The sequence below is a fragment of the Arvicola amphibius genome, chromosome 7 (assembly GCF_903992535.2).
Source record: "Arvicola amphibius chromosome 7, mArvAmp1.2, whole genome shotgun sequence".
Lineage (NCBI taxonomy): Eukaryota > Metazoa > Chordata > Mammalia > Rodentia > Cricetidae > Arvicola > Arvicola amphibius.
In genome coordinates this window covers 113,052,093-113,072,211 of record NC_052053.1, presented here as the reverse complement: position 1 = coordinate 113,072,211, position 20,119 = coordinate 113,052,093, and positions in this window count along the sequence as shown.

Genomic DNA, 20,119 nt, shown 5'->3' with positions numbered 1-20,119 from the left:
CTTAACTCTGTGACAGATATCTGAAAGACAGTATGGTGAGAGTGAATCTTTCTTTTCTTTCTCCAAAATCACCAGTGTTTTACCAGTGTTTTCTAGTAAGCCTTCCTTGCAAGGTACTTACCACATATACACAAGGATGTGTGTCAGACAGCTAGCCCCCACCTTAAATGTCAAGCATGACTCGGGTCAAGATTCCCAGTGTTACTGAATCAGAGACTGGAGGATGCCTGGGGAAAGCTTGCCAGCCAGTCTATTCGACTTAGTTAACTCCAGGCCATTAATGTCCTGGTGCCGCAATACAGGGTGGACAGCACCCGAGGAACAACAATGAAGCTCTCATCTGGTCTCCATATGAACATATGCACAGACACACAGTCTTGCAACTCCCAAAACATGACCACACACACTCATACCTACATACATAAACACTAAACAGTTGTACATTTACTAGCATTACAAATGACAGCACACAAATAACATATTGTGTGTTACATTACGTATATCTTTTGTAAGATGCAGCTGGTATGTCTCACAGTCATGCACTTGCCATACGTATAAACTCAACAGTGAGAATCATAGTGATCACAAGCAAGTCACTGTCACTGATTTCTGTGTAATTAAAAAGATGTTGCCAAGGACAGCACCAGCTCTTCAAGGAGTGTTTCCTAAAACTGACAAATGCATGTCAAAATGAGAATAAAAGGATGGAATATATAAATGGCTTTGATGTATTCAACTAGAAATTTTATCGCCCCCATCAGAAACAAAACAAAACAAAACAGGAGAAGAGCTATAAGAATATTCTAGAACTGGTAATTAACCTGCTGCTGCTGAAGTTGGCACTGAATTTCCCCACCACACTCCTGTCCCCCTGACTCCTCAAAAATCCTGTCCGTGAAGAATGCTCATTTTCCACTGGGTAAGATGCTGAGAGAGTGAATGATTTCACAGTTCATCCGAAGGATTGAACCACTTTCCTTGTTGGAAGAAGTCCAGACTTCAACATGAAGGTGCATCCCATTATCACACTGCAGAAAGTAACATATGGCATAATGTCTCCACGAGGCTATCAGTGGACTTTCTGCCAAAGAACTTCCTTGGGAGATTAAACAGTACTTGTCAGAGTGGATAAAGTTTATACCGTGAGGATAAAATGGCTATAAACTAATAAAACAATATATGAAGGTATTTTTTACAAACATGCTATCTGATAAAATACAATATGTGATTTATCATTAGTAGTAAGTATAGCCTTATTTAACTGGCAAATAACATGGGAATTAATAACTATATATGATTAACAGGGCTACTAAAATTCAGGACATTTATCTGAAAACTATTTCTCAAAACAATTCTTTGTGATTTGTTGTTGCTATTTTCAAGGTACATGGTAAGAGACGGAGAGAATGTGAGACAGAGAGGGAAGGAAGGAAAGAAAGATGGAGGGAGTGGAGAAGAAGAAGAGTTAGGGAAAAAGAGAAAATGAAGATGGTTGTTAGGAAGGGAGGTGGAGAGGATTTGAGAAGAGTTGGGGAGGAAAGATATGATCAAAATATATTCTGTAAAATAAATTTAACAAAAGTATATCTAGGTGTCAAATGATTTAAATTTAAACAAAAATGTTTTTGATGATAATGACTTAGTTTTGGTTGGGTTTTTAAAATGGAATTAAAAAAAGCACAGGCATCCATGTGAAGTTCCCCTAATGGATACAATAACTACATCTTTAGCTCACAGAGTTACTGATACAGCAATATTATTACCAACTTCGTTAGTTACTCTTGACAGTCAAATATTGCTAAAACCTGATCAACCATTATAGACAGCAACTTCTGTCGAAAAGATGAGTAGAGTAAGAGGAATTTAAAGGTTGAGCTTCTACTTGCCAGCATCTTTCTGTGCTAGACACACAAAGAATGAACACATCAGGGTGTGAAATGGACAGCAGTAGCTTGATGCACAGCCATCAATTTTCTACTGCCACATGTAAAGATATTTATTGTTGTGAAATCAAAATTGTAAAAAAATCTCTTTCAAATATATAAAAAATAGATTTATCTGTAAATCCACTTTATATCAGGAAAAGTATAAACATAGTTTAGAAGGTCACGTGATGTTAGAAGATATGGTTGAGACAAAACTAGTAGTTTCACATATTGGCACCTTTGCTTCATCTGAGGTGGTTCTCTGTGGTAGAGTTATGGTGTTTGATACAAATGCTGACACATCATTCTCCCTCTTATTGAAGTTAAATACTGTTTTATCTATTTTCTGTACATATACCTTAATCTCTAAATTTGATTAGTAAGGTGTTCTATATATGCTAAGGTGCTTTCAGACTTGGTGTTTTATAAACACTCACATCTGAATTTCTTACCTAATACCAAACACACATTCAAATGAGTGATTAATAATAAATTCTGAGAATATACAGAGGACAGGCATCTGTTATTACCATGATTAGGTGTCCAAACTCCACTCCGAAATATTAAAACAATTGTTTTCTTATCCACATTCAAATTCATGGCTTCTGAACAAAATGGTCTTCAAATTACACAAGATTAAGTTATATGATTCTATAACAACTATACACATATTTATTCCCATCACAGACACAGAACTTTACCTGCTTAATAGTAGATATCAGCTTAATTTATAGCAACATGATTGAACAAATATTTAATATTTCTGGGAGCTTTTATTTACCTTTGGCTATGGTGTTCTTTGATCATATTTATGAATGTGACCTTATACCATTCTAGCAAAAGTAAGATAAATTGGACTCTAAAACACACATACAATAGCAGGCAGTGCTGTTTAAAGATTAATAAGTCATCTCACTATAGCACTTCAACTGCCTACAAACTAAAAATATCTTTGCTGTGGTACTTTCCAGGAAGTCCCTGAGGGACCAATAAGCCAAGAGCACTAGACAGATCTGAACTTATCTATTGCAGCTTTGATTGTGCGCTTGTGCACTGTATGTTTCTTCTTAAAAGCGTCTAATTCACAGCTGTTCACAGCATTCATTACTAAAGAAAAGAACTCTAGCAAAAGTAAATAAAACTTTCAGAAGATATATTGTAAAGTGATTTTGCTGCATTTCTTCTTTTTATATATTGAACTTCAAAACTATGTTATATATAGTTCTACAGATGTGACGCTCACACCTGTGAAAATCTCAGACATTAACTACACATCGCTATGTTTCACTGCCTCACATCGCATTCTTCATGACAAGATGATCAGACACATCACTTCAAGACTTCCAAGACACTAAATTCCTGGAATCTTTAACTTGGATTCTGAATACCCACATCCTTTTTCAGCTTGAATCCCGGAAGGCAACATAAAGAACTTAAAACTCCTCAAGCCTCTCATCCACACTAGAGACATGCTCCTGTGTTGTTTCACCCTCTTGTCCAACCCCTAATCTCCAGATCCCTTCTTGAATCACCTTGTAAAGCTTCCTGTGTCAGAAAATGACTGTAGAACCTAGCTTGTTATATTTCAACATTAGGATGAATAATTCATACTATGTTATTGCAGCATTTGACAATTGTATGAATAGTTATAGTTCAGAAAGTTACCCTTTTGAACATGCTTCCATTTGCAAAAGTAGCTATCTGATACATAGCAAGAAAAATTATAAACTAGGGAAAGATGATAAAAATCATAGTCAACACACTCTCTGAGCCCCTGGCTCTTACAATCTTTCTAGCCCCTCTTCCACAGTGTTCCCTGGGACTTAGGTTAAGGAGTGTTTTGTAGATTTGGGACTGGACTCCACAACTGCATTTTCATCATTGTGGGTTTATGTACTGGTTTTCATCCAAAGAGACATTCCCTTGGTGTAGGAGGTCCTTCTGTCTATGTGTGGCTTCCATTGGTTAGTAAAGGAACTGCTTTGGGCCTATAGCAGAGCTGTAAAGGAACAGAGCTAGGCAGGGTAAACTAAATGGAATTCTGGGAGGAAGAAGGCAGAGTCATAGAAAGACACAATTGATCTGCTGCCAGAGACAGATGCAGAACCTTGCTGGTAAGCCACAATCATGTGGTGATAAACAGATTAATAGAAATGGGTTAAACTAATATGTAAGAGTTAGCCAATAATAAGTTAGAGCTAATAGGTCAAGCAGTGATTTAATTAATACAGTTTCTGTGTGATTATTTTGGTTCTGGGCAGCCAGGACAAACAAGCAGCCTTCCTGTTACATTCCCTTGAAGAGGATGAACACTAACACTTATCTATAAACACTTAATGTGTATTGACTATTGTTAGGATTTATGCTGGTATAGTAAATAAGTGTTTATGAATACATACACACATATGCAAACAATAACAATTAGTAAAAAAAGAGATGAAGCATTTGAAGTAGAGCGGGGAAGGGTATATGGGAAATATTATAATTATAATATCAAAAATAACATATATACAATTTTAGAAATTGTATATAAATACGTATATACACAAAAATAATTTTTAAAAATATAAAAAACATACTCACAGATTATTATCCTGAGCCAGAAGAAAGGGTTTGTGAAAATACTAGATGTCAAGACACAACTAAAAATTAGAAATGAACTCGATAATTAAAACTGAACAATTTTCTTATTATGATAAATATTCTACTACATCTCTACTGAGGAATCAAGCATGTGGTTTCACTTCCCTCTTTTCATGGGAATACATGTCATCTCATCATAGGACTACAATAATTGATGGGGATACACCAACACCATGTTTCTTCAAAGACTTTCCCAAAATGAATTTTCAGTTTGCACATTTATATTTAGTAAATTATTTACATTTTTGTCAATGATAGGTTCATTTGAAAAAATCCATTATCTTTAAATAATCATTATTCTGTGGTATCTTGGTATTTGGGTGGTGTTCTATTTTTAAACACAATTATTTTGATATTTCCAACACTTCTCACTAAATAAGATTTTCTATTAAATAGGTTTTGTTTTAAAGTTTCCTAGTCAAATTAATATGAAAAGTATCATTTAAATAGGTACCTCACAAACTAGAATGGTATAGAGAATATAAACTTCCTTAAAATAACATTTACTTACAGTACTTGTATCAATGGCAAGTGACATCCAGACCTGTTGTGTTCTTTGAACCAAAATCAGGTAGGCTATAAGTAAATGTACTCCAGTGAAATGGTGGCTTTTGCCATGACTAATACTTTAAAAATTGATATCTTGTCTTTTGTGAATAAACACACACACACACACACACACACACACACACGGCATATGGATTCATTGCGTGTTGACTAAGGTTTTCTATCCCACCAGGTCCCACAGCCATTTATCCCCAAAGAAATCACACAGAGGTCTACATTAGTTATAAACTGATTGACCCATTAGCTCAAGCTTCCTATTAACTCTTATAACTTATATTAGCCTATTATTCTTGTCTGTGTTAGCCACATGGCTTGGTACCTTGTCCAGTGAGGCAGTTACATCTTTCTTCTTCTGTGGCTGGGTCACAACTGCAGACTGCTTTCCTCTTCCCAGAATTCTCCTGTTCTTATTGCCCTGCCTCTACTTCCTGCATGGTTGTCCTGCTTATACTTCCTGTCTGGATACTAGCCAATCAGCATTTTATTAAACAAGTACAAGAAACAAATGTTTATGGGGTAAAAACTTTGTCACACAGCAATTCCCCCCTTTAAAAAAAAAACAAAAACAAGAACTCTGAATCTAAATATCCTTTGTTTATCTTTGTTCTTGACCATTATCCATAACAACTTGTAACCAACATTCTAAATGAAGAAAAATATTCATAGTCCATTTTAGGGAATGTGGGTATAGTTTTCCAGGCTACTTCCTACTCATTGGGGGTGCTGATATTCTTATGGGGACCTAAAGAAAATTTAGAATTATGACCATGTCTGATTTGAGTATCCTGTGAGACTTGATCATCTCAACGAGCAGTTTTGAGGCTGTTCTGGATGTAGAACTCAGACATCTGGGTCATCTGTTCCTACCAGAGATTTCTCAGGTGGTATTCCTTGATCAAACCTGATTTTTCTTAATTTAGAATAAATCCAGAGCCTCTTATTTCTTGTGGAAACAAAAACAAAACCTCTTCTCCAAAGTAACATACCTTTTGACTTCAATTTTGAATCAAGGTATTTTCAAAATATGTGTCTTGGATTAATTCAGCAGCATTTATAAACAAATATCTCTTAGAAGCTGTTGCTCCTCCTTTAGCCTTCAAACGATTCAAAGAGAACCTAACAAGAGTGTCCTGACCCTCTGTGTATTTTTCATCTTCACAAGACTTTATTTTAACCTCTATTTCTTTTATTTTTACTTTTAATATTTGGGGTTTTTTTTTTGAGACAGGTTCTCTGTATATCGTTGGCTGTCCTGGAATTCACTCCATAGAACAGGCTGCCCTTGAATTCACAGAGATCTTCCTGCCTCTGTCTCCCAAGTGCTAGAATTAAAGATGTGTGTCACCACACCTTGAACTCACAGAGATCTGTCTGCCTTTGCCTCCCAAACCTTGGGATTAAAGGTTTTGTTTGCCACCACACCCAACTACTCTCTTTCTTTAAGGACTTTATCCTGTTTTTTTTGTTTGTTTGTTTGTTTGTTTTTTTTTTGTTTTTTTTTGTTTTTTTTGTTTTTTTTTTCCCAAGCCTACATATATCTTTAAACATACTGTAAACCATTTAGAGGTTTTCTTCATCTGAATCTATCTTTACTGTATAGTTATCTTTTTCTGACTACATGAGTCTTTAATTTGCCAAGAAATATGGCTAGGATTAAAGCCATAGCCTTGACAGCTGGATCCAGCCCATTCCTTAGCTTTCTGAGATTCCAGCCTATTGGGCCGAAGCAATGTTTATTGCCACAGCTCTATGGCCTTTTACGGTCCCACCCACCACCAAAAAGCATGTGGTCAGCTTTTCACCAGCAGCATTTAAGTGTTTTGTGACAGGATCTCTTAAAAGCGGAGTCAGGAAGCCTCTCTTAAATGAGAGCGGTTGCCTCTAGCAAGCAGAGCCCACCTGAAAAAAAATGCTGCTATTAAGATGCTGTGTTTAACTCTATTCTTTTATATCTAGAATAACTTCCCAAGCTCTTTCAGGGTTTTAAGTAGATTTGGACAGCCTCACGTTGGCATGCCATTCTGATGACTGAGGTTTTCTGTCCCACCAGGTCCCACAGCCATTTAGCCCCAAAGAAATCACACAGAGGTCTACATTAGTTATAAACTGATTGGCCCATTAGCTCAAACTTCTTATTAACTCTTTTTTTAAAGGTTTATTTATTTATTATGTATACAGTGTTCTATCTGTATGTACGCTTGCTGGGCAGAAGAGGGCACCAGATCTCATTACAGATGGCTCTGATCCACCATGTGGTTGCTGGGAATTGAACTCAGGACCTATGGAAGAGCAGTCAGTGCTCTTAACCTCTGAGCCATCTCTCCAGCCCTCTTATTAACTCTTATAACTTATATTAGCCCATTATTCTTGTCTATGTTAGCCATGTGGCTCAGTACCTTGTCAAGCAAGGCAGTCACATCTTTCTTCTTCTGTGGCTGGGTCATGACTGCAAACTTCTTTCCTCTTCCCAGAATTCTGCTGTTCTCATCACCCTGCTTCTACTTCCTGTCTGGCTACTGACCAAACAGCATTTTATTAAACAAGTACAAGAAACAAATGTTTACAGGGTAAAACCATTGTCCCACAGCAATTGCATGCATGTTTCCATGCATATGGGTGAATATATGTGTGCAAGTGGATGTGTATGCAGGTATTCAGGTATGCAGGTACGCAGGCATGTGGATTCCTGCGATTGAACTGAGGTGGCTTCACAAGTGCTATCCGCCTTGTACACTAATGCAAAGTCCTTTGCTGACACTGGAACTGATTGCTTCAGTCAGTCCGTTTTGTCAGCTTGCTCAGGGAATACCCTGTCTTTGCCTTGAGCACAGTGGAATGACAGATAGTCTCCATATCCACTCAGCCTGCAGAGGCTTGGAGATAGTTGTGCAAACACATGGATTCTGTTCCTCACACTTTCAGAAGAAACACTTTGAGTCATCTCCCAAGCCATATTTTCAACAATTTTGAGCCATCAAATTGTTTTAAATTTACTACTTTCTTTATTTTTGAAATTATAATATTATATAATCTTTTTCTTTATTCAGTAATTGTTTTATATTGGTTGGAGGTTATCCCCCAAGACCTATGACCTCACTACACCTTTCCAGATAACTAGGATTTCAATATCAGGCATGATTTTTCTTTTGTTGAACAGGTCTTAAGTCTTAAGTCTAAGTAAAGAGCTGTTGGTTACCTCCAAGGTATGCTGGTCATTAATATAATTAGGAGGCATTATAGATGGATAGGATTGTTGTTTCGGTCCCACTTTTGCAGGCATGCAATTTTAGCTCTTAATATCATAGTAGAGTTGATACTTGGATGCATCTAGTTGAGTCACTGGCTACAGAGGCCCAATAAAAAAACTACCAAACATCTCAGGCAAATTCTTTGCCAAACATCTTTGGCAATTGCCAAAGCTATGTATTGCCCTCCACAAATTCATGGTAAGGCCACATGACTGAAGACAATACTGACAATAACTCACTGAACATGAAGAAGACCAGCTGGTGTCTAACTAGAGTTTTTGCTCCTGCTAACTAGTATTCACAACTGGAAGGTACTTTGCATGTTACCAGAGGAGAAGAATAATAACTCACCCAGATACAAACCCTGCATCCTAACACAGTGCCCTACCAGTGGAATATGCTGGTGGAATAGTTGTACAAACATTGATGGGGTAACAAACCATTCTGTAATTGGATTTAAGACTCCACTGCATGAGAGGAACCAATACTTGACCCTATTAGGGTGACAAATAACCCAGAACTAGATAGACCATGAGCTTGGGAAAAAAAACTAACTATTGTTGTTCTGCTAAATTAACACACCAGTAATGACATTCTGCCATATCCATAGATCAGTGCCTTGCTCAGTCATCATCATAGAAGCTTCAGATGTAAACTAACACAGAGACCCAGACAATGTGCAGATATGAGAAACTTTGGAGCACTCAGTCATAAATAGAATATCTTCATTAAATCACTCCCTACAAGACTCAGAATTCTATGCACAAGAGGAAGCAGGAAGATAGTAAGAAATTGTAGTAACTCCAAGGGAACTATTTTCCAGACACAACAGCACTGATGCACATGAGAATTTACAAAGACTAATGCATCACACACAGACTTGCACAGGTTCAAGCTAGATGGATTCTCAGCACTGAGATGGTGAAGTGGACAGACCCCACCCTTAAGAAGAAGCTTTCTGCAATGGATACCAACTTGAAAAAGAAAAATTACATTTCTCCAAAGGAGTCCCACTATGTATATTAATCACTCCTCAGAGTAGATCCTATGCCCAGCAGCAAACTGGCGACACAAAAGAATGTGTTGGTCAATCTGTAAACATTTTTCCATATTGATTTGTTTGAGTTTTTTTTTGTCTTATCGGTCTTTTGCTAGTATATTGTCATCTCCGTTTTGTGTTTTTGTGTGTGTTTGTTTCATTTTTCATTTTTCATTTTATTTTATTTTAAAGAGAGAAAGAGAGAGAAAGAAGGAATGGAGTTGGGAAGGTGAGGAGGTGAGAAGGATTTTGGAGGAGTTCGGAGAAGGGAAACCATGATCAGAATATACTGTATGAAAACAGTTTTCATTTAAAATAAAATAAGGAAATATTTGTTAAATCTGAAAATAATTATATTTCAAGTCATAAAAATAAACACTGACAAAACTTTGATAATAAAATTAAGCTAAATAATAATAATTTGGTAATTGGGATTAGGCCTTTTCCAATAACATTTTCATTCCTGTGAAAGCATTAAAGTATCTGAAATGCAACCTTCATTCAGAGCTATACTAATGAAGAGGTATCAGTTGTGACAGGCACACAGGAGTTTCACTACTAAAAAGAAATTCACTTCTCCAGCTAAGTTTGAATAATCTACACTGAGTCATTCTTCAAAGATAACCAAAATTTTGTGTTGACCTGGCTTAGTCTGTATAGCTTCAAGATCCAGTGCCTTCCTTGGTGAAACACCAGCTAGCTTGCCAAAGATCATTAATTGAATAGTCCAATGTCTGTCTTTCGCCAATGAATTATAAATTTCAGGGATGTTTTTTCTTTGAACATATTAAAATTATATACACCAAATGCCGTGAAATAGCAACAGCTTTGGTGAATGAGCATTTATTGAAGGCATTGGTGTTTGTAGACAGTGAGTAAATTTCTCACATTAAAGGACAGCTGTGGTGATACTTTGGTTATGCTATAACAAATAAAGCTTGCCTGAAGATCAGAGTGCAGAGCTAGGCCCCTAGTCAGCCACAGAGGCCAGAAAGTGGCACACCTTTAATCCTAGCACTCAGGAGACAGAGGCAGACAAACCTCTGTGAGTTCAAGACCACCCTGATCTACAGGATATTGAATCTATCTAAAAGAGAAATAGAGCTCACATTAAGGTGATCCCAGTACTTGGGATCACACGCCCTTAATCCTAGTACTAGGGAGGTGAAGACAGGAGCGATATGACTGGGTGGAGAGAGGAATACAAAGCAGGAGGAGATAGGAGCTCAAGGCAGTCTGAGAATTCATAGAGAGGAGGCAGTCTGAGCATGCAGTCTGAGGTTTCATAGAGACAGGATCTCCCCTTTGGTTTGAGCAAGGGTAGAGATAAGAACTCTAGTAGCTTCCTGCTCTGCTTCTCTGGTCCTTCAGCTTTTGCCCCTTGAAAGCTGACTCCAAGTTTTTATTATTAAGTTTAATTAGAATTCATGCTGTAGACTGCTTTGCAAACCCAGAATAAAAACTGAAGATCAGCAGTAAAAACTACCATGTCACAGACATTTTATGTATTTATGAAATTCTTCTTGCACTACTGACTTTTTAAACAATTATTTTTCTTGAGATTTTATGTTTATTTCCTTATACACATTAATCTCATAAGCCAATTCTAACCCCTATTTCAGACAATTCAATTACCTACTGTTAATTTGGAGATACTTTGAGGATGTAAAAAAAATAAACTAAAGTATCTGGGGAATTATTAAGCACAAGAAGAAACTAATATACACTGTGATATATAAAAGGAGAAGATAACACATGTCTTGCTATGCAAAAGGAAAAGTTAACATAAACCAAGCTGTGCAAATGGAGGAAGCTGTTATTTAAAGGAACATTCTCTCTCTCTCTCTCTCTCTCTCTCTCTCTCTCTCTCTCTCTCTCTCTCTCTGTGTGTGTGTGTGTGTGCTCAGTGTGTAAGCACTTTCTAATTAGTTTTTAAGTCTCAGATGTAATGGGTTTCCCTAAAAACCTGTGAAATCATCAAATTATCAACACTGATCACATTTACATAAAAGCTAAATAAGTACTCATCAGGCACGTTGACAGAAGATTCTGAATTGCATGAAAGGTTAAACTAGAAACACTCCAATGTCTCTTTCACTCTGTGAGTCCATAATTTGATATTCTCTACCTAATGAAGCATTTGTTATCTTCATGGGATGAACAGTCTTTCCGACAGAACTAGTAACTAAATTAAATGCATCATCAAGACTTGAAAGTAAGATCAGGGAAGTACATCATGATATCCCAAAGAGTGTGAGGTCTTTGCATATTCACTGCAAAACTTTACTTTTGCTATCACTGAGTCCTGATGTGGGATTTTCCTCTGTATGCTGTGAATACCATTAATGAATAAAGAAAGTGCTTTGGACCTATAGCAGGGCAGAACTTAGGTAGGCAGGGAAAACGAAACTGAATGCTGGGAGAAAGAAGGTAGAGTCAGAGAGAAGCCATGTAACCCTGCTGGAGACAGACACCAGAACTTTAAACAATAAACCACAGCCACATGGTGATAGATGTATTAATGGAGCTGGGTTAAATTAATATGTAAGAGTTAGCCAATAAGAAGCTAGAGCTAATGGATCAAGCAGTGTTTTAAATAATATAGTCTGGGCAGCTGGGAAACAAACAAGCAGCCTCCTTACAACACACACACGCACACACACACACACACACACACACACACATTTGTTTTTTGGGAGTGTGAAGGCCCAGTCTAAAACAGTAAAGTAAATGAATAGGCACTTTTCATATATATCCACAAGTTTCGTATTTACACAATATGGGAAAGATAAACAGATCCTGATGTCTCCAAATTATTCTCTGAGGTGGATCATTTTAGGCGAATGAAATGTCACACTGCATATAAATATTTTGAGTGAATAAACAACTTTATTGCTTGTTAGAATTTTTTTGCTTCTTCTCCCATTTGATAGTCTCAGTAAGATGATCCAGCTATGACAATTTTATTGAGAATAATTTGAAAAAGCAAATACTTTGAAAGGCATGCAACTATGAATCAGTATTACCAGAGTAAATATGTGATTTTTATGTGTTAAAGTTATTAAAATTCCAAGGTTTGGACTGGAGAAACGGTTCTGCTGTTAACAGCTAGGCTCACAACCAAGTATATAAAATTTCCAAGATTATGCAAGTAAAAGGTTTTAAGTCTTTATGCAAACCTTATTTTAATCATATGTTTATAGAAATCAATAAATGATAACTGAGGGAATGTGAATAAAAACAAATCTGAACTAAAGAGCAGACTGAGACACACCAGTTGAAGCATGTGGTTGCATCAGTGTAGAACAGTATGCAGACTCCATTTTTGGATTGTTTTGCAAATGGCTGTATGATTGTTTCAGTCAGTTTTCTACCACCATGAAAATATTGAAGAAAACTAACAGAAGAGGCCATGAAAACAACTTAGTGGATAAATGTGCCTGCTGTCATGTATGACAGTTCCTGGAACCCACAGGGAAAAAAAGAGAGTCCCCTTTCCTACAAGCTGTCCTTGGACCTCTAAGCATGTCAGAGAACACACATTAACACACACACACACACACACACACACACACACACACACACACACAAATGAATAAATAATGAATATGTTAACAAACAAATGTTTTTTCTAAAGAGGAAAAGAAGTGAGGAAAGCAAGAAGTTGCAGAAGTTTCTGTTCACAGTCAGTGAGTTCCATTGCCTTTACTTAGGCTATTATGAGGCTAAATGCCATGAGGGGAAGGATGTGAGTAAAGACTGTAAACAAAGCTGATGTATCATTGTGGCCAGGAAGTAGAGAGAACTGGGGATTTATAATAGTGCATACCTTTCAGTATGTCCCTGGGATCTACTTTCTCCAACCAAGGCTTACCTCTTATTGTTCACATCTCCCAAAAATTTCATCAAATTATGGATTTATGAGTAAATCAATCTATTGTTTACATTGAAACTCTCATGATGCAACCACTTCCCCAAATGTTTTGTCTGATGGGGCAATATTTCAGACCCAAATATTAACAAATTTGTAGCAAAGTTACAAATAAAGCAGATGGCCATATTTCAAACTGTAGATCTTAAAGTAATGCCTAGTGGAGAAAATCATAGAATAATACATTTGATACGTTAGATTATTAAGTACAAGTTTACTATCTCATAACACAAAGCAAAGTTAAATTTTTCTATTCCCATATCCTTATAATTAATATTTTGTATACATGAGAATTCGTTATTTGACTCTGGTGATTTAAGTTCATATTAATGGACCTTTATATTTGCAGCTTTTCAACCTGTTCTTAGAGACTGTGACAAAGTAGTAAGTACCATATGTATAGTGTGTGTCTGTATATAATATATAATATATAGAGAGAGATTAACATAATTGCATCACTTACCCCTTCCCCTTACTTTTCCTCCCTTCAAACATTATCATATATCCCTCCTGTCTCTTTTTCAAATTTATGTCATTTTTTTCATTAATTAATTAATTAATAAGAAGGAAAGCAACCGACAGTTATACCCGGATATGAAGCCTATGAACCACAACAACCAGCATGGAATGATAACTTCAAGGATGCAGTAATAGCTTAGTGGTACCCAGCAACTCTCTAATTGGACTTCAGACATACTCAACAAGAACATAGTACTGGAAACCCAGCTAATTACCCAGGACTAGTGTAGTTATGGATCTTGGAGGAAAACCCACAACCATCCCTTTATTAAACCACCACAATCCATAATTACATTCTCTTTCTTAGGATAGTTGTGCTCAAACCCTATGGTAACCTAAGAAACACTGATTGCTATTACTGGCTTTCCCTAGTAAGAATTTCAACATCACTGACATTTGAGACCAAGTATCTTCCATGTAATCATTTAACCAAGAACAAAGTGGTGATTATAAATTAAGAATGCAAAGAACTTGCCTACAAATGCCTATCTTTCCAATCCTACCTAATAAATAAACATGTTAACATAACCCATGTCAAACATCATGGAAGAAATACTAATAAATTATAATCTTATTTGTTTAAATTTGGCACCTAAATATGAAAGAATTAAACATAAAACACAAAACTTAATATTCATTACATACTTTATTTTAATTATAAAGTATTTCAAAAGGAGTAAAGAAATATTACAGCCCTGTAACTATGTAACTATGCCTGGGGACCAAAGGTGAGGATGTTTCATTGAGGAGTTTTTCTGCAAAGATTGTTGTTTCAAATGCTACTGATCTTTGACTAGATGAGTTCTGAAAATCTACAATTGTTTAATAACAATTTATAAGAGCAGTCCTTTTGATGAAGAACACAGGAAACCCCACAAAGACTAAGAAAAGAAAAGAAGAGGAGAGGGGCAGAAAGGGGAGGGGAGGGGAGGACAGGAGCGAAGAGGGAAGGACAGGAGCAGAGAGGGGAGGACAGGAGAGGAGGGGAGGGCAGGAAAGAAGAGGAAAGGAGAGGAGGGGAGGGGAGGAGAGGGGAGGGGGGAGGGGAGAGAGGAGGGGAGGGGACCGGGAGGGGAGGGGAGACAACATGTATTGCTTATTAATAAAAATGTACAGCTCTTATAACTTAATTAACCCATTCTATTAATCTACGTTTTACCATGTGACTTTTTACCCTTCTTTTATTCTATTTATTTAGAGGAGAGGAGAGGAGAGGAGAGGAGAGGAGAGGAGAGGAGAGGAGAGGAGAGGAGAGGAGAGGAGAGGAGAGGAGAAGAGAGGAGAGGAGTGCTCTTAACTGCTGAGTCATCTCTCCATCCCCACTATTATTAATAGATCCCCATAAAATAAACAAAATAACTCTTTTTACTGTAACATAGTCTGTAAGAGGTAGAGATACAAGGTTTCCTATGTTTCCCAAAGGAATAGTTTGCTCTCTTCCTATCTGCTCCTCTTTGCTTCTTCACAGAAAGAACTGCATTCCAAGTTACAATATCTTAGATTTCTTGTTTAACTTAACTATGTAATTATGTTTAAGGTGGTCTATAAATACTAGCCTCTCCTTACTCTAAAATATTTGCTTGCCTGCAATCAGTGCTTCCACTGTTACTTTTTCTTAGATTCTCTAGGAAACATATTCTTCAAACTTTACGAGAAACTGGTTCATTAGAGGCAGGATAAGAACATACTTCAACTTAAGCTGTGTGCTTCAATTCAAGCTGCATTTTCCTATTGCACAGATATCACAATGCTGTCAGTTTGCATCTTATCCAAACGTATAACTTCTCTATATTCATATTTCTAAGGGCTGAACATGAATTTCTAGATTCAAGATGACTGAAATAGCAAATAAACATTATAAATACAGACTAAACAGGATATCTGGGGACTACAAAGTGTAAAACCCCCTTAATGATGTAACAGGAAGTCTCAGCAATACAGAACACAGTTTGGATAATTATGTGCCTCAGGAATAGATAAGTTGATGAAAATAAAGTACACATCACATAACACTCCTGAGTAAACAAGTGCTCATTTACATTCAATTCAGGCTTCCATCAAAACTGTCAGTGCCTATGTACAGTACCTTTTTAAAGTACTGATAGGTAGAATTATTATATTCTGTATTTTACCTGGGCTGGAGTCCCAGAGTGTAAAGCAAAACATGAATAAAAATTCTGAGCAAACCACCACGCTCTAGTCTATGTTCCACTTTATAACTTCCCAACTATCCTACACTGCTGTATGAAAATACCACAAAGATTGATTAAAACAGTAACTGTTGCTCCTGCTTAGGGACCTGGGGGTCAGTATGGGAATGGACAGAGGAGTAATCGTGATCATTTTCTCTGTCACCTATGAGCCAGAGAGCCTCTCTATTGATCTCCACAAGTGTATCCTGCATTTGGGGATGGAGTAACTGCTGCCTAGTCTATGATGGCATTATCTTACATGCACCCCTTTGAGCTTATAGGTAAGGAACATTGTGCTCACGGGAGAAGCAAGGGTTCAAGTAAGCAAGAGCTGCTTTCCTGAAAGCAAGAGTTGCTTTCCTGAGAACTAGTATACTACTCATTCCAACACAGTGTTTGCCTGAAAGGAAAACTAAATTCAGAGAAAAGGAAAGTAAATTCATCTAGCTGTTAAGAGAAGCGTGAGGGAAAATATTGTGTGGGGAAGGGGATAAAGGAATCCAGCAATGTTACAGTCACTGCCATTTCAAATATTAATGGCCGAAAGGCCACTAAAATTGTTCCTGTGCCAGAGTATTGCACTTCATCAAAAAACAAAGTGCAGCATAGAGTTTAACTCCTTAGTCTCAATCCAGCCAAAATGACTTCTGGACAATAATACCAAATTCCCTGCCCATGGTTATTATTGAGCCCCCCAAAGGCTTTTGATTTTAGAGGCTCAGTTCTGAAGTCACCACACTGAAGTGACTATGGTTTGTCAGTCAACTGAAAAGCAGAAATTCATTCTTTGTCTTTGGTTGAGCTATAATTAATGGCTAAGAATGCTAAGTCCATGACTACAGATCTAAGATTTACTCGGACTATCACTAAGGATTAAAATGGTATTAAAAGCAATTTGAACTTTGCTTTTGTAACAAGAGTTACCATGGGGCAAAATTAAATAAAAGAAAGCTAGAGCTGTACATTTTTATTAATAAGCAATACGTGTTGTGGAGCCTCAAAGAGACTTAAAATAAGGAAAGAAGCAAGATCATAGAAAATATAAAATAAAATTACACTCACAGGGACCATCCTGGTCCGAGAAACTACTGGTAATCACTGCAGAGAGAGTGCCTGTAACAAGTACAATTGGGAGCTGTTGTGTTAAACACCAACAGAGACAGGCGGTTCAAGAAAATTCAGGAAGAATTGAGAAAGGAAGGCAAAAGAGGAATGAATAACTGCCTAAGAGAAACTACTACAAATAGTATTGGATTGCCTCCTTATTACACTTTTTGTTTGTATACTTTTTTTATTCTAAGAAAATATATGGTCATATCTCTTATAGGACATAATCAGAAATTTTATGACATTAGGTCTCTAAAGAAAACACACTAAAGATGAACTATCCCGAAAAGACCACACAGAATAAAATACATACAATCCAGGCCCAGGTTATATTTTGCATCAAATCATCCAAAACAATGCTGACAAGGCTCTTACAATTTGTCTATACAATTGTCTGTTCATTCCACCATGAAACACACCCAAAGGAGTACCAATAGCATAGAAAAATAAACGGATGTGCCCCAATGCAAAGTGATTTAAAAAGCCGATGTTGTACATATCCCTATATTAATAATAATTATTAACATGTATGTATATGATGCATATATAATAGAGAAACAAAAAAGAGTAACTTCAGATCACATAAGAGGTTTAACCTTCAAGCTGTAAATAACTAAATGCAAATGGGTTAAACAAACTTCCCAGAGAATAAGCCTTGCTGCAAGGGGAGAATTAGCAAGTATTTCCTGGTACATCATTACTCTCCTCGTCATCACCAGAGAACCTAAAGATTTCAAGAAAAAGGAGGCCTTAAGAAGCACATCAAAAGCAAATATCTCCACAGGAAGGTAAAATATACTATCTTATAAAAAGCGGTGAATGTGATTCTAAAAATAATAATAGTAAATAAATAAAATGATGCATGGAAGAAGAAACTGCCCCCAGAGAGCAAAGCTGGTAGACATAAAATTGTCTGAATCAGATGTGGTTGCAAGTTCACTGCTTGCAATGTCCAAAGATCACTGAGACACCATCAAAAACTACACTCCCAAACTCTGAAGCCTGATTTCCAATGAACCCATCATTAAAAACATCATTGCAGCTGTAAAACATTATTTCCTCCATGTCTGGGGAGAAAACACTGATTGATTAAGAAAGTCCCCCCCCCCCCCGTATTTAAAGAGTAGAAACCAAAATAGAACTTTCATATGACCAAAGGACTGGAGCATCTGTCACAGAGATACCTGTATATGCACATCAATGTTTATTGTTGCTCTGTTTATAACAGCAAGGAAATGGAACAAGTTTAGACCAGATGAATGGTAATGAAAATATTATATTTAGGCATACATATGTATATATTATGTATATATATGGGTATGTGGGGGGTGTTGTATTTATCTATAAAGCTGCACATTCTTTAACACGTAGCTTCTAATGGTTTTGTGTATGTTTATGATGAAGCTAGAAAGCAGCCAATGAAAGGGGGACAAGAAAGAACGTTAATGGAAGGTGAAGAGTTATTTGTGATAAGAAAATGGAAAGGGGAATGAGTGATGGAGGCATACACGTACATGTGGGAATGGAGGTAAGGAAAATATGTAAACCTGTGGGACCAACCACAAGAAAAGAAACTGGTTAATAATATTTATGCTAGTCTAGAATTTTTATCTTAGTTTCAAACTAGGGAATAGTGTTTATGCTCATGAGACAGGACAGATTCAAGTTTGGATGCTTGTGAAGTTATAAATTCAGAAAAATGCTCATTAGTACAGCATGGACTCCTGCCTTACTCTTACCTCTATATCTCTGTGTCCCCATCCTTCTCTCCCACGTATTCTTTCTACTTACTCCATAAAAATTCCACAGATAATTAGACATCTTTCTTGAGAAATTTCACTGACTGAGGGTATACTTGCATGGTATTAGACGTTGATGAGTAATGTATTGTTTCTTTTGTTTTTAAATTTTGAATAGAAAACAATACTCTTTTGTACCCTGATAATTATCTTTGAAAAATTGGGACTCAGACAGACTTGGGGTTGTTTTTATTTACTTTTGCAAGAAGAAATTACATGGTTTTATAAAGAATCACCCCAGGCTGCTATGAGAAAGGCAATCACCTCCATCCAGGTGTCTGAATTAAATATGTCTAACAGCTATTGGGTAGAGAGTACAATGAAGCTGAAAAGGGCAGTACTTCATGGTTTAATTGAATTGGATTTAATAATGGATTGGGGATTTTAATTTATTCCTTTGAAATAATAATTTTAAAAGGTGAATTTTTACATTTCGGGATTCTTATATTCCTGGAAGTATATTAAGATATGTGTTGACTTTTGACTTGTTGTCTAATCTCAACTTGCTTATATTGAATTATATTGACTTGGCAAAATTTAAAGTGTAAAATAAGGAAGGCAGTAAAATTTTAGTCATCAGTCAAGTATTTCTGTGAGGTTAATTTAGTAGCGTCTTATTCTGGCCCCATATTAGAGATTTTGAAGGTCAGGGCTGGCGTAGTCACTTAGATCTTTGGAAAGCGTAATAGTAGCTGTTTATGAAGAAGTTACTTGATAAACAGACGATGAAGCATGCATGAGCTTTGCAATTTGAAAAGCAGGTATCCATAGATGTAACTCTTAGATTCAATAATATAATGGGACAATATTTTAGGGAGAGGTGAAAAGATGGCCTGATATGGAAGCAGAGGCCTAGGCTATACTCCAGAAGACATTCGTGACAATTTCTCTTTATTGTTTTACTTTATCAAATGAGGTTCTAATTCTTATTTTATGTCTGGGTAGCTTACTTTATAAGGTGTTTGGTATCTTTGTGGGTTTGTTCTCATCTCTTAAAATATTGCAGGAGGTGCTGGGAGGTGGCTTGGGTGTAAAGCCTGGAATGTATAAGTGTTGACTGAGGTTTCTGTCCTGCAACCTTCAACTGACCCGTTCATTTCCCTTGTTAATGCAGGTTTTTTTTTAATCTTACTCCTAACTTTTGGGTTT